General features: G+C 40.3%; 1 pseudogene; it reads right to left on the bottom strand.

Annotated features, from left to right (window-relative positions):
• Positions 1-4,379: 4,379 nt before the first annotated feature.
• LOC104867706 lies at positions 4,380-4,947 on the bottom strand (annotated as a pseudogene).
• Between the last annotated feature and the right edge of the window lie 7,470 nt (positions 4,948-12,417).

Genomic DNA, 12,417 nt, shown 5'->3' with positions numbered 1-12,417 from the left:
TGCCTTAGGATGTTAAGTAATAATAGTATGAGATTTTAATGATTAAAAGCATATTTTAAGCTGTAATACTTACTATCCAGGGACTTCTTTTCCTGGCTATGACGGCACTCAGGGATGGATTCATTCTCATGAGTCCCACAATTGAAATAACATATATATGAAAATATATGAATTGGTGGCTCTCATTTAAGAACAGACAGTGCAGGACGGTGATCCTGAAATAAGTGAAAGAATAATACAAGCCCTGAAATTCTCCAGTCCACTGTACCTGAAGGAAATCCCAAGCAGCGCCGGGCAGCCATCTTGAATTCAGGGGGCAGATTTGAGAATTCAGAGAGGCCAGGCTGCTCAAATTCACAGGGCAACGACCTGCAGAGGGGGAACCTCACGGAACAGAGCTGTAAACATCTGTAGAGTGGTCCTCTCACCCTTCAGGTGAGAAATGATCAACATATGTGTGTGAAGAGACTACTTGAGATAACCAGAAGTTAGGAAGACAATTCTGAGGCATCCTACAGGGCTTGGAATAGGTCATCTTCCCAACAGTCACGGCAGAAGATTCGGGGAAATTACTTAGGAGAATGTTGTCTCAATAGCAGTACAGCTAAATATCCTCAGACCATTCTATCTCAGCACGAATGACATTTGGTGCCAACTATTTCTTTGCTGTGGGGCCTGTCCTGTGGATTAGCAGCAGCCCTAATTTTTATTCATTAGATGCTAGTAGTACTTTCACTACCCAGTTATAACAACTAAAAAAAAAAAATCTCCCAGTATTATCAAATGTCCCTTTCCCTTAGGGTCAAAAATCTCCCCTAGCAGAGATTAGTTACTAAAGCAGTGTTCTGGTACTGCCTAGAAGAGCTTCAAAGCCTAAGGTCGAATGAGGTTAAACTGTTGCATGTTAGCTTTCAAGTTCTGAGGCAATCCAAGAATCTAGCTAGCTACACATTAGTGATTTCAATAACCAAATTCAAGAAAAAAAACATGTGTCTCATCCTAGATAGTTGTTCTTTTTCTGCTTACAAAAACGACAAACCCTTCTGAGCGACCGAGAGCCTTTAAGAACCTTGAAAATTGAGCTAATGTTCATTTTACGGATTTGGAAACTGAGGTTCACTGAGATGAAGTTACGTACCTGAATTCACACAACTAGGAAGTGGATTGCAGTCCGCAGATGCTAACCTATGTCCTAGTATTCAAGGATATTGACACACAAATTTCAAGTAGCAAGATCCCTTCCTCAGTTGTGACACCCTCAGGGTCCCTTGTCTGCTGTGCTGAATTTTTGTCACTAGTTGGCAACCTAGACAATAGCACCAACTGTAATTCCTTCAGTTTTGATTATCTGTTTAAAGCAAGCTGAAACTATCCAGCTATTGTTTTCATAAAATAAAGAATTTTCCTAAAAATTTACCATATCTTAGCATTGCTTTCTTGGACTTTTACATTAGTCTCCTGACTGGGCTCTCCTCTTTACTTCTGAACCTACTTTGAACTCACTGTAGTCTGCTTAGTCTTTAAAAATGTGAATCTGGTCACATTATCACCTTGCTTTAAATGCTTAGCAGAAACTTCAGAGTTACTCACCACTAGGCAAACACAAAAAATGATCCAAGCTACTTTAGTAATTAATAATAGCATGCATTCATTAAGTATTTTATTTGGAACAAGTCTCTGAGACAGAAGCATGAGGTTACTTTTCCTACCTCACAATCTGATGGTTGGGAATACTTATACTTGGAGATGTGGATCTGGTAGATGCAAGGGACTGAATCTGAAAAATGATTTCTGAGAGGGCAGGAAATACAGAGGATTTCAAAGAATTCTGGAATAAACTTTGCTCCTAGTGGAAAGATGGGCATGCAAAAATATCAAAAGATTTCTCATAAGGATTACAAAGTTATACCTAAGAAAACACAAAAGCAAGCAAACAACAACAAACTAGAAAGTTATCTAGAAGGTTGTCTGCTAGGTTATAAACAAAGAAGAGGATTCTGACAGCAGCTAAGTGAATGTAAAGGAAACAGCCAAAAATGAAGGGGGTAAAAACAAATCAAAGATTAAAATAGAAATAGGGGAAATGATAAGGAAACAATTAAAAATAATGAAAATAAAAATAATGAAAGCATACCATTTATAGCAATATTATTAATGAGTTAATTCTCTTATCAAAAGACAGACCCTAAGATTGATGTGGATATATATGGAGGATATATAATGGAGCTAGAACTTAAATTAAAAATGTAAAGGACATTAGAAAGAACATGAAGGGGCTGGGGATTTAGCTCAGTGCTTCTGCCATCTGCCTTGCAAGCACAGGGACCTGACTTCAATCCCTGGTACCAGGAAAAAAAAAAAAAAAAGCAATGTGAAGGTTTTATAAAATTCCCACTTTTTCGGGGATTAGGTTTATCACCCAGGAGCCCCATTTTATCTTCTTATTTTTTTTAAGGTTAAGGAATTTTCTTTATTTTTTGTAAATTAAGACTATGCAGATATATATTTTTGAATCAAAAACACCTTTGGCTTCACAGTGTGAGTTGGAGAATGCAGCCTGAGCTGAAATCAAGGAACTAGAAAGGAAAGTGAAAATTACAGTGATACTTGTATTAAAAACCTGTTAGGCATTTACTTTTAAATTACTTTCTTCATATGTTGTCTTTCTTGACACTCTTTCTAAAGAAAAACTCCATTATTCCAAGCAAAAAAAGCACAAGAGGTAGAGATTGGCTTCAAGAGGTAGATTTCAGATTCTCAGGCTTGACAGAGAATCACCACATTTATGGGAAGTTGCTAATGGAAGCTTACTAGGAAGGAAGTACATCAGTAAGGGCTCAAGCTAGAGGCTAGAGGCAGCAGTTAAGTCAAAGAGTAGCATTCTCAGCAGAAGTGAGCCATTCTGGGTGGCATGCCACTCCAGGAAGTGTCGTGGGATGGCTTAACAACACACTGCAACCAGCAGGCACGGGGTCAAACTGTGCTCTGGTTGTGAACAGGGAGAGCCAGAAATAGCATCCTGCTGATAATGTACTTTCAATGGCTTGGCCCCCTTGCATTAAAACCCATGAGTAGCCAGGACCACTTCTGATGCTATCCCTCTAAGCTGACTGTGGCAGCCCATAGGAAAGGAACTGGTGATCCACCATTAGGACTGCTCACCCACACCTATAACCATAAAGCTCAAGGGAACTGGAGCTCTTCCAAGTTTGGTAACCTGGCTCCTACCTGAAGATTTCTGGAAACAGGTGAGTAGACCAAAAATTAAAGTGCATCTATAAAATGAACATCTACCTACTGCCCTCAAGCTCTGGCCTGACACTTCCTAGGTTTCCAGGTAAAAGTGCACTGAAGGGCTGTTACAATGCTGCCTCCCAAATCATCACAGCACTGCTTTACTTCTCTGTACGAGGACCCACTCAGTTGGGGGGATCTGTTCTCCACTGCTCCCCTGTCTTTAGGTTTGTCTGGCAGGATTCAAAGACTCAACCATTCCCCTTCCATATCCTTCATCTCTTGGGACCTTCAGTCACAGCCACCTGGTGGAGGCCACTCAGTAATTAAGGTAACAACCAATTTTAAAAAATAACACCACCAAAAAAAGGGTCAATGTGGGAATCCTGTGTTGTCTAATCTCACCGTACATTCTCAGCCTTTTCATAAATGTCTCATGAGACTTAGTCTTCCATTTCTGCCGAAATCCTCCCACCCTCTGAGTGGAAAGCAGGCATATTCCCTGAGGGTCAGGCAAGGGTGGAAAAGAGAATGCACACAAGCCTATATTCCCTGCATGATGGCAAGGCAGAAGGCATTTGCCTGACAAGCTTGAGAAGCTCAGAGAAAGCAAAGCACCCATCAAAGGGGTTCTTTGCTTTCTTTGTGGGGCTGATAGCTCATATGTGAGCCTGAGTTAACCACAGGGCCAGTGAAACTCTTCCCAGTAGAAAACACACTTCCCAGAGCCCCACAAGAACGATGTGCAAACCAAACAGTGCTGGGGAAGGGTGGTCTGAGGTGGCTCTACCAAGCAATCTGGTGTCCACAGGGAGAGGCTTGGTGGGAACATGGACTCCTGGAGTTTGCTGTCTCTGCTCGCTCCACTCCTCACTGAGGTGGGCGGGCTGCCAGAGCAGAGCAAGAACTGATGATGGGCTGACAGGAGGGAGTGAGGAAGAACCCCAGGAATACGAAGCCAAACTCCAAATTATATTCTGCTAATCAGTTTTTGATAAAAAAAATTCAAAACAGAGAAAACCACAAAGTACAAAAGCTTTTCTGATGACTTTCATCATCATAGGACACGCCACCTGTAACGTGTGCAAAGAGGAAATGAGAGGTGGGGAAAGAGAAGCCAAACTCAGAAAGGCTGGATGGTCATCTCACTTCTTTTTCCTCTTGCCCTTCTCATTCATTGCAAGGATCATCATGAGTTTTCTGAAGAGAATAATGAAATCTAAGAAGAGATCAATGCAGTGCCAGATATAACCCTTATGTCTGTGTTCAGCTTTTTCAATAATGAGCCGAGTATCCAAAAGGACAAAACCACGCATGACCACCATCCCATATTCAGGTTTGCCTGGAAAAGCCAAACAGATCCAAAGAAAAGGTTCCAGAGGAAAGACGAGGCCATCAGGCTCATGGCTAACATCAAGATACCCCCCAGAAAGAGGTAGCTCTGGCCTCTGGCATAGAGTGCACTCAGGGGGAAGCAGGTGAAGATCGTGGCTGTGCCCATGCAAGGATGTTGGAAAGGAAAGGTGGGAAGGATGCTAGGACTGACAGCAATGTACAACTCCAGAGCAGGGCCTAGGCCAACTCCTGTAAGGAATGCAAATCCAGCAAGAAGTCCAGTCTTTTCTGCTCAGTCTCATGGCTATGAGGTGTTGCCATCAGCCAAATCATCATCCCCACTGGGGAGCCCAAGGCAGACAGTAGAAGGAGCCCCATTTTAATGTTAGAGTGTTACCAACTGTTGTGTGAGCCATATCTCTACAAAAGACTTGTGGCCTCCTCCTTCTTTCCATCTCCCAAAGAGTAGGGTTGACTTTTAGGACACCCCTGTGTTTGTAAAGGCAGAGAGTTCTTGAATAGTTTCCCAAAGGCAAGGAAGGAAAGACCAAGATAATTATAGGAGCTCTGCCCCTTATCTTTTTCTGTGGTTTCAGTTAACCATGGTCAACTGCAGTATAAAAATATTAACTGGAAAATTCCAGAAAAAAATTGTAAGTTTTAATATGCCTACTGTTCTGAGTAATGTGATGAAATCTCATGCTGTCTTGCTCCAGCATTTTTTTTTTTTGGCCCAGTGTAGCTACAATGTATATGCTACCTGCCCATTAGTTACTTACTTGTATTGCTGTGCTTGGCTCCAGCTAACCTGTATTGTACTTAATAGTGATATTAAAACACAGAAAAACCAATGTTGGCAATTTGGATATACCAAAGAGAAGCCACAGAACAGTCCTTTATCATCTCAAATATAAGTATAGTACAATAAGATATTCTTAGAAGAGAGAGAGATCTACATACCTTTTCTTATAGTAAAATAGTTATAATTGCTCTATTTTATTAGGGGTTATTGTTGTTAATTCTTGTTAATTTCTCATTGTACCTAATTTATAAATTAGACTTTATCATAGTCATGGATGTACTGTATAGGAAAAAATAGGGTATACCTAGGGTTCAGTGCTATTCATGGTTTCAGGTATTTATTGGGGATTATGAAGTTTATCCTTCATAGATAAAAGAGAACTCCTGTATTTGTGAAGTTTAAGATAAGGTTCTTCCTCCATGAAAAAAGAGGCTTACATTTTGCTCTCTAGAATAAAATTCTGAAACCCAGACTGGTTGCTGACTTGCCCAGGATGGGGAAGACAGCAAACTGAGAGGGAACAAGAAAATTTTCCCAAGAGGCATCTTCCTCGAGTTCCTGCAAATTCGGTATATATCTATTTTGGTCCCTTCAGACTCACCTGGAGTTGAGAATGAAGAATATAAACAAGGATAGGAATTATAACTTAGTAGAGATTGCCATACTTTATATCAAAGAGGAACATGTGTTGGAAAAATGCTGCATGTGCTGGGCACCATGCTAGGGGACAAGGTAGAAGACATATTTGAATCTTACGAGGCTCACTTGTGCATAGGAAGTTTCTTCAGATTGAATCGCTGAACAGTGGGCATCCACTCACATCTGGCAAGTCTGCAGGTAGTGAGCTGATTCAGCCAGGATGACAGACAGTAGAGTCAGCTACCCTGTCACCACAGACTTGTGGTTTCTCACAAAGCAGTATAATCCATCCAACAAATAAAAAAATCCTCTAACTTCTCTTATGCCATCACTTAAGAGAAAGTCTTTCTCCTCCAGCAGCTGAAATGCAGTCACAGAACGTGGAAGAAGGCAAGAGAATAAGTCTGTTACTGATCTCCTTTCCCTTCTCCACTGTCATGGATTCTTTCTCACCAAACCACTGCAAGCATAACTCCAAGTTTAGATGGAGGAGGGAAAGATTGTTATTTTAACTGAGAGCCTCAATAACCTAATAGAAAATGAGAGTTCTGAGATCAAACTGAAATACTGTTGAGTCTATTTAGCTCAGTTGACAACAGTTATTTGTATAATAAAGGAGCCTCATGTTTACATCTCCAATGAGTCAATATGCCTCATTCCAAATGGTTAAAAAGAAGAGTCATTGTGGTACTAAGGTAGAATTCAAGAGAAAAACGCAGTCAGTAGCACAAAGTGAATAATTTTATTTTGATCAAGTATAATTTACTCAATGAAGAGAGAACTGTGAGGTTTTATAAACGAAATGGCATTCAATGAAAATATACAAAGTAAAAATTGAGGGACTGCAAGGAGAAATTTAGAACAGTACTGTAGATATAAGACCATTAATATATACTAATACAACTAAAACTTTATAGGGTAAGGGTAAATTTGTTCTTCACCCAAAATCTGCTTCAGAACAGCCAAATCTGTTGACCACTGGTCTGTGAAGCAGGCTCACAATCACCCATTTGTCTGAGTCCACCTAGACAGAACACACACAAACATACAAAATGCCGCTGGCTAGCTATGCACAGACAGGCAGAAAGGGACAAAAGAAGCCTCATGTCTGAGTTGAGCCAGTTCCCCAAGGATCAAGAAAGCTGCCCTAGACAGATGGAGTCTTAGCCACCTATCCTCCAACCCCTGCACCCTAATTAACGAAGCCTTGAAAGGCAGGTCAGCTTGAATTTTGTGCCTCAGGGGCCATGTGACCCACAGGTAAAGCTTTGAAGGTCATTCACTAGCAAAGCCCTGGCTGTCCTGTAAAGTTCCCCCCTAATTTCAATTGATACATTTACCTCAGAGGGACAGGAACAAAGCCAGAGACGTTTCAGGCAGCTCTTTCCTATCTCAGAATATTGCATTACCAGCATGTTCTACAATCATTCTTGAGAACTATAAGCAGGAAACTGGAAGGGAGGTTGGGTCAGGCTAAGACTACCTGGAGAACTGTCCTGCACAGGTTACATCTTTTATCCTAACAAGGTGACTTCCTTCTTTGACATATACACACTTGCATTCATACTTACAAAATGAAACATGTCCACATGTCTAAAATTAGATGTTTTGTGGATTAAAAATTTTTTTTTTGTACACAAGACAAATTTCAAAAGCTGTGAGAAACAGAGTTCTCGTGATCATGTTAGAGGGTTTTAAGGTTTAAATAGGCAAATTATTTTTGGAAAACTGAAATTATTTCATACAAATCATTTTTCATTCTTTAAAGTAAGAGCAAAGAAATAGCCAAGCCGCCTACAAAGGTGATATAGAGAGCCTTATGGTACTGGAAAGAGACTGCTATACAGCAACCGCCTTCTCCCTTCCTCCCTTCTCCCTTATTCCTTTCTTCTCCTATGAGTTCCTTCCTCCCCCTCAAATTAACAATTAGGGTAATAAGTGAAGCTAAAAGAGGAAAACTCTTTTCTTTCCTCTGATCTCCAGACCCTTGGAATCACACAGTAGTCTGGCAGTCTGCTACAGACTAGATGCTGTTGGACACATTGTCTCTTTATCTGCATTCAGAAAATGCCAAATGAACAAAGAGCTTTGAGTGTAACAACACCACCAACAACAACAAGTACATGTTTAGGCAAAGTTTTCTGTTTGTGAAGTCTTTACCTACATAAAATTAGCACTTAGAAATTACATAAAATCAACCGAGTTCTAGAAAAGGAGAAGAAAAGGAAGAAGGAAAGAACAATAAATCTCTTTAGTATAGGACATTAGGGTATTTTAGAAATGACCATTAAAAACTTTTAATGGCATGACGTGCAGTGAAATATAAATCACACAATCTCACTGCAATTTTAATAATAATGTACAATTGCAGGTTGTCTTGTTCTTTTGCATTTCTTTAGAATAACTTCCTGGGAAGGAGCAAAGAGGAGGTCATTGTGACACTTGTGCTTTAACAGATGTTACCCTACTGTCCGCCTGCATAAATTTGTGAGACTAAGTTTTCCCAGAATGGGTGTGAGTGGGGACGGGATCTGACTGATGTAGTGAGGTCTTACTGCCCCATCTACAAAAGATGTTAATACCTGACCTTTGTAAGTGTTTACAATGCAGACTTAGTGGTAAAGTTAATGATCTCATAGAGAAGCAGGATATCCTTGGCATGTATGATTCATAAATTTAGTACATTTCTTCTTCTTTTTTATTGAGTTTATTGGTACATTCTAGGTATACAATACAGTTACATTCATTACTGGGATCTTGTACCTTTACATGACATACATGTCTTCTTTTGATCAATCTAATTTTCCGCAACAATATAACCATGACTTAGTCTACCTTCTTTTCTTCTAACAGCACACCACAGACTGGGAAATTTACAATGAAAAGAATTTCAAGGTGCTGTCATTTGGTGAGGGCCTTCTCACTGCACGGCAGAAGACAGAAAGGGAAGAGGAGGCAAGCTCGCTCCCACTGCTCAGACCTTTATAACAGCATTAATTTGTTCCTGAGAATGGAACCTTCACAACCCAAATGCCTCTCAACAGGCCCTCTATCTCAAAACTGGCACTGAGGATTAAGTGTTAACCTGAGGATTTTTGAAGGGATTCAAACATTCAAGCTAGAGCATAGCACACATATTTACCCAATAGTGGTCACTAGCTTCCCACCATTCAGCCTTGTGGCTGGGTAGCTTCCTATGGGGATGAGTCTCGGGTATCCTATGGAGTAATAGTAACACAAATAAAACTTGATAATCCTTACTCTATTCCAAACACAGGAAGAACACCAAGTCAAATTTTAGGGCAACTGAAGAAAAAATATACAAGCAGAGAAACTAAATCTATCTATCTATCATTCTGTCATTATCAATGACCTGCAAAGATTCATAGTAAATCTAGAAAATTTCAATGAAAAGCCATAGAACCCCAGCTATGTCTCAGTGTGTTGTATGAATTGCATGCTGCCTTATCAGTAGTCATTTGATGAGAAGCTTTGTCCTAGAATTTGATATAGTGCTCTGATTTCCATCATGAGGGCTAACCTCCTAAAAATACCTCGCTCCTAAAAATACCTTGCACTTGAGTTGTGTAAATATGTCTCTGTACTCTTACAGGCAGCAAAGGGAGTGGGGTGGGTTGACTCAGGCAAGCAAGAATAAGAGAGAACAGAAACTTCTTAGAAATGAAAAGTTGAAATAAAATCCTTTGAGTCAACTGGGAAGTTGCTACAATTTTGCTTGTGCACACACATGCAAGTCTATATTTAGAGATGTGATTCATAGCTAGCAAAAATGGAGACTTCATATTCATACCTTATAAGATACCTCCTTTCCTAGTTCTTCATGAATTAATGTAAGAGAATAGTTGCTTTTGTTCATTGTGATGTAAATTACCTTCACATTATTCGTTAGTTTCTAGTAAGTGGCAGAATCTTGACCAAAATACATTTGAAAAATAAATCTGGATTTATTTTATCACATTTTGTATTCAATGGTGACATTTACATAGTGCCATTCCTGTCTACTTTGGAAGTCTGTTATTGCTCTTATTTTTACTAAGAACACTTGTCCATATCCCAAAGGTGATAATTTCAAAAGCACCTTTGTCACCTGTTCTCATTCTGAGTCTATCTGAAATCTGCAGGGAGTCAATTCCACCTGAGATAGACTAAAGAGATCATACTCAGAACATTAGAATTTAGCAGGTCATAACCAGAAAGTAAAGCAGGTTTAGGGCCAAGGAAGGAATTTAGAATTCACTGCTATACTAAGGCAAAACATTGGGTTGAACGTAAGCTATGACTTAGAAAAGTCTTGGGTTTTTCTAAAGCCATGCTATTACCCAAAGCTTCTCATGTTCTTTTTGCCAAGAACCAACCAGTCAATGACTGGTTTGTATATCCATGCCATCTCTGGATCAATGTATATATTAGGTAGCCATATGGTTACCACTACATTATATCAGTGCCATGAGTACAACATCACAGAACTTGTGGGGCTATTTTGCAAAGGAAAAATAAAGACAAGAGACAAAAGGTAGAAATGTGGGCGTTTAATGGAGTTCAAAATGAAATCATGAAAGGTCGGTACAGTTGTTGTTCCTCGTGATCAGGAACATACTGGCAAAGGATATCTGTAGCCAACCTTCTATGTTTGTAAGAGATATGAAATTGTTTGAGGGAGTGAAAGAGCAACCAATGAAGATAAACATAGAGAGCTCACAAGAAAATTACCAGCAGGGTGTCCATAAGGGTGAATGCAAAGTGGGGTGTTTAAGAAATATAATAATTCAAAGTTTATTTGTAGGAATGGACTTCAAACTATCAGATATGCTCATGGAAGCCCTAAAATTACTTAGCTGTACAGTTCTAGTGAAAACAACAGAAGCAAATCAGAGTAATACAATCTTCTCTGGGTTCAAAATCCATGTCTAGTAAAGATATATATGATTGCCATGACAAAAAAATTGAGCAGAAGTGGAGAAGTTCCAGAGGAGGACAATTGGCACGATTTACAATGGGGCGGGGAAATGCCCATAGCTGGACAATCTGAAAAGGAAGTGTACATCTATCAGGAAATGTGAAGATTGAATGGAGACACGATCTTTGTGAAACCACAAAGGAACATGAAGAATGGATAGTGATTTACAATTCCTGGAAAGTCAGGTCCAGCAGTGCTACCTGTAATGCTCCTAGTAGCCATGATGATGACCATGATGATGGTGGTGGTGCTGCTGATGGTGATGATGATGATAACAATGACAATGATGGCAGCAAGTAATTTTGTGCTTGATGAAATGAAGTTAATGCTTCTTGAATGAAATGAGTCACTCTTTTTCTTATTCCTGAGAAGTCTTCCTCAGGAGCAAAGGAACAATTCCCTGGGTCTGTAGGTTTTCCAGAGCAGGAGGCAGCCATGTACTCAAGATAGCCTAGATTTCTCATCTATTTAAAAATATAGGGCCAGAAGATGCACGCTTGTAATCTCAGAACTTGGGAGGCAGAGGCAGGAGGATCGCTGTGAGTTTGAGGCCATCCTGGGCTACAAAGTGAGACCTTGCCTCAAAAAAAAAAAAAAAGCACATGATGTAGTTAGTTCATTTTGGAAAAGAATCCTTCTCAATCTGGTTATTGCAGATTCCCAGGAAAGAGACCCCGAGATGGAGGCTAGCATTCAGGAAAATTTTTAGAGTGCTTTTGGAATCAACATCTGTGGAGGGGAAGGAAAATATGTAGGACTGGGCACAGGGAGGAGCTGAGAGCTGTGATACAAGATTAACAGATGTGTCAGCCAACGGACAGTGGGTGCTATAAAGATAGAATGAAAGGGCACAGGTGTCCCGGGCTGGGCCTTTATTCTACCATGTTAATCAATTATTACATGTGGGACTCCTTGGGAAGGAAATGTGATCTTGGTGAAGCAGTTTCCCTGAACTGAGGCAGTACACAAAGAGGGCTGTCTCCTGAGGGTGGGGTGCTGGCAGCAGTCCCAGCAGCTGGGTGTGCTCTGTGATTGGTCCGTCATTCCTGAAGAGGGATCCTGGACGTTCATCCCAGCATCTCCCACACTTGCATCCATCTTGCTCTCCAGTTCCCTTTCCTGATTTACAAGGCTGAGCCGTGGTAGGATCCTCAGGCTCTGTTCAGTGAAAGAACATACTTTAACCGTGAAGTACAAGACCAGCCCCTGGAAAAGCAGACAAGCAGACCGATTTGCCATTCACGGTCCTGAGTTCCCTTCTTGAACATCTTGTTCCCTTTTGCAATGCCTTTTTCTTTCTTTGCTCCTCCCTTTTTTGCCTGGTGTCCTGATTTCCTCCACTCTCTTCTGCTACATCCACCTTTTCAGGGGAAATTATTTGATAAATTCGTTAACCCAAACTTATCAACAACAGGGTCAGAATTTGCAT

The sequence above is a fragment of the Fukomys damarensis genome, unplaced genomic scaffold (genome assembly GCF_012274545.1).
Source record: "Fukomys damarensis isolate Sample0158 unplaced genomic scaffold, DMR_v1.0_HiC HiC_scaffold_20, whole genome shotgun sequence".
Classification (NCBI taxonomy): Eukaryota; Metazoa; Chordata; class Mammalia; order Rodentia; family Bathyergidae; genus Fukomys; species Fukomys damarensis.
The sequence above is the reverse complement of the archived record's forward strand: the minus strand, read 5'-3'. Positions and strand labels throughout refer to the sequence as shown.